At 41.1% G+C, this 3898-nt stretch overlaps 1 non-coding gene across 1 annotated transcript; it reads right to left on the bottom strand.

Annotated features, from left to right (window-relative positions):
• Positions 1-375: 375 nt before the first annotated feature.
• LOC115063054 lies at positions 376-506 on the bottom strand. Its single transcript, XR_003842934.1, has one exon. It is a non-coding gene; the product is annotated as a small nucleolar RNA SNORA17 (small nucleolar RNA).
• Positions 507-3898: the final 3392 nt, after the last annotated feature.

Here is a 3898-nt window from a genome sequence, read left to right as displayed (position 1 = left end):
TTTCCTGGCCTGTTGAGGTGGTACTCGTAAAGCTCAAGGCAAGGGGCTGAATGTTCTGTTCATCTTGAAGGAAGGAACAGGGAGGAACAGGGAAGCCTTCGGATGGGTACAGATACCGAATGTACATCAACCACCGCCTCTGCTGGTTTGTGACTTTGTTTCCCATGATACTGTAAAGTATATAGACCCAAGAGAATTAAATTCGAGGCTGCTGGACGGTCTTCCCAATGTCTACCCTTTGTCTCTGAGTCCTCTTTTCTGTCTTTCCTATAATTCTTACTCCCCTGTCAGAGGGCTGCTTGACTTGCCAGCTGGACTGGCACAGGGCATGGCTCTGGACTGGTGGTCCATCTCAGACTTATCTGCTTTTCAGGGGTTGTTAGGCTATTAACCATTCCGAAGGCAACAGGTCAGAACACTGAGCACAGACATAGTCTCTCTCCTCTGTGCCACTTTCTGACACACATGTGGCACGGCAGCCAGACCTACGATGCTTCTAGGTTATTTTAATATAATATTAAAATTAAACACAATCTTGTATATCTTTCTAAATTTCATCATTAGCCGGTCTTTGATGATTGAGCTTAAAAGGATGTTGAGACAGAGTCCTGAGACTGCCTTCCACCACTGAATGATCTGTGTAAGAGACCAAGGGAGGACTCTGTGGAGGCCATACTCCTACTCCGCTGTTAGTCACAGCCCCTTAGCAGCTGTTTGCAGACCGAAGCCCTGGACAGAGTGCGCCAAAGTGTCCCTTCCTTCTCTCTGCTTTTTAGAAGGCTGATGCAGAGAACGTTAGCCATCCATCACACTGAAGGAACATCAGCACGGGCAAAGACCAGCGACTGATGACCACGTCTAACCACATGAAGAGAGCTGATTTATAGTCTTCCTGAACTGTGCTGGACAGCCGTAGACTTTTAATACACCAATTTAAAGGAAGGAAAGCATGTATTAAGGGGTGTCTAAGAGCTAGGGACTTGGAGTCACAGTGCTAACTGTGGTTAATTAGGAATTCAGGGACATCACCCAGACCCCAATGCCTTCTCAGCACGTCAGGTCAGGTTCAGAGTTGTGCTTTAAGCTGGGTCAAGGGCCGAGCTCATTTCCACTCTGGTTTCTTCTTTGTTTGGACTTCCTTTGACACTTTCAGGGCTGGCCTTTGCTTCCGGCTTACTGGAAGTTTCATTTCTTCTGTTTGTATTATGAGGTGAACAATCAATTGTAACCATAACCCACCCCTGTTCCATTTCTCCACTGGCCGGGTGGGCTCTGTACTTCCCCTAAAGTTCTCAGCTGTCTTGCTGGCTTTCTTCCATCATGGCTTTACTGAAGAACCTGTGTACATAGCTTGGATATGTGAGTTTCTGACAAAACACACTTTAATCTGGTCTGGGTTCATCCCGAGAGGCAGGCTGGCCTGAAATGGAATGTGTGAGAGAAAAATGGAGCCAAGACAATATTTTACTGATCAAAGCTCCAAGTTTAATGTAGGAACTCAGTTTATATAGTGTGGGAAAAAAACCCAGTCCCCAGCCCCCAGTTTTTGAAGGCACAGGTGAAATGTCTGTGGGTGGGTCCAAGGATCAGGGCACAGATAAATGTCCTTAGGTGTAGGCAGGTCCAAAGGATGTTGTCTTCTGGGACAAAGGGTCTTCTCAGCAGGTGGTGGAGACAAGGCACAGCAGAGCAGCTCTGGTGGATCTGAAGGTTACTGCCGGTGGATCTTGGCGCCTGCAGGGGGCTGGGTTTAGAAGGACAGTGATTAGTGTAAACAGAAAGGTAGGCTTGGAGGATAACTCCAGGTGGTCCAGTGGACAGAGAGCTGGGAGACCCCAACATGGATACTTGCTGGCCTTCTCTTTTTGAGTTCTGTTTTCTGGGAAACTAACCTTATTCCTTTTTATTTTCATTTTTAGTGTTTTCTGGGTTTAAGGCAACATTTGTAACCCACATGATTCTCTCCTAGAATACTCTGAAGGTACCTTATTACAGAAAAATCATCTGCATGGTTTGGCTGAAAGCACTTTTGTCTTGAAGGCATAGTGATCTGCTCTCCACCTTTTGGCGATACCAAGGATGAAGATTCTTTCTAGGACCCCCCTAAAGAGCGTCTTTTAATGAGGATCTGGGCCCTGTTGTGTCTCCCAGTTTGCACAGTCATGTCTGTGAATGTCATTGCTGGCATCTCAAATTCTAATAGATAAGTCATGGGGAGATCTATTAGACACCTGGATACTTTAGAATCTTTTGAAAACTGATCGTTCATTTGCGGGATCTCTGGGACATGGTGTATTAACTGTCCGGCTTCCTTCCGCTTTCCCCGAGTCTGGCAGTGAATACACTAGAAAATGGAAAGTGCTACTGGGAAACTTAAAAACAAACTGCTTTCCCTCCAGCGGTTTTATCTGTTCAAACAGTCATGCTATAGACATATGTATTTGTAGATGCAGTACATTTATTTATGTTTGTATAGTATATATTAGAACTGTAACATATATGCAATATTTTTATGTTATACATAGTTATCTACTCATATTTATGAGCAATGTATTTATATTATAGTGAGTACATATATTAAAACTTCATGTAATTAGTTTAAAATTAGGGTACATATTGAAATAAACTATTTCTTAATGAAAATTAGAGCCAGAGACTTCAAAGTAGATAAGACATACTGATGATCCATACAATTTATTTTCAACTTTGTTTTTTAGAGGAGTGTTAGGGCAGTTGTCCAAGGAACCATATGGCTAATTTTCTAATACCGAGTTTTAATTATGGCTTCAAAAGTTGTGACTGATTCTTAATATGTCCTCCAAAATATGAAACACGGAAACCAGTAGGTGAAATTTGAACCAATTTGTTTTTTGGCAGGTTAGAAGTTAGGTGAAACGTTACTTTGCTTGCCTCTGATAGTTGGCAAAAGCAAACATTGACTTCCCTTTATTTGTCCAAATATTTTTCATTATTAAACAGCATCCTTTGTCCATTGATAGAATTAGATACACTTTGCTGTCTTTGGATACAAGAAACCATAACATAAAATATAATCTAATACAACCAAACAACTTAACTGGTGCTTGCTCAAAGTTATAAGAAATGTAAAGGCGCGGAGATTTCCTGTCTAACCACACAGATTTTCTCATATTGATTTCTGTTATGTAAGAATTAGCCTAGCTTTGGTGATAAATGTTTCAGGCTTTCTGTTGCTCAAATACAAATGACTTTTCCATGATACAGTTACCTGTATCATGAAAGAGAGCCTTCAGGAACATCCCTGTGCTGTTCCGATTAGCATCTGTGTAGGAATAGAGCTTTAACTATGTAGCTGGAGCAATAGGGAACATATTTTAAAGCATTCTAGTTATATCACCTGACACTAACAACTTCATTTTTAATGATGTATGCATCTGCACCCTAATTTAAGTATAGCTTAAAAACAAAAATAAGGTCTTCCAGGGGTTTTTTGAAGGCCCCTTTAAGAAAAAGCTCAACAAGTAAAATAATGCAGACTTAAGGCATGCAAATGTGGTGTTAACGATCCCTTAACTTTTAAAATTTGTTGGACATAAAAGCGATGCTAATCTGATTAGTAACTGTGATTGGGTAAATCTACTGTAAAAATGGATGGTGTTCTGGTTTTTAACATGATACCATGGAGTCATTTGAGAAGCAAGGCTGTGGAACATGAAAGTCTCTTTGATGGACTATTCTATGATTAAAAAGTATATTTACACATATTTTTGTTTCTACACACACGTGTGTGTGTGTATATATATAGTTTTGCTGTTCCTTTTCATAAATAGATAAAAGGTCAGCTCCTAGAAAACCAAGAAGAAAGGGAAGCAGTGTGACACAACACCATGTTGAGCTGTGACTGTGCTTAGGACCACGG

Source organism: Mus pahari, chromosome 22, assembly GCF_900095145.1.
Source record: "Mus pahari chromosome 22, PAHARI_EIJ_v1.1, whole genome shotgun sequence".
NCBI lineage: Eukaryota > Metazoa > Chordata > Mammalia > Rodentia > Muridae > Mus > Mus pahari.
This window is presented reverse-complemented; position numbering and strand designations above follow the sequence as displayed.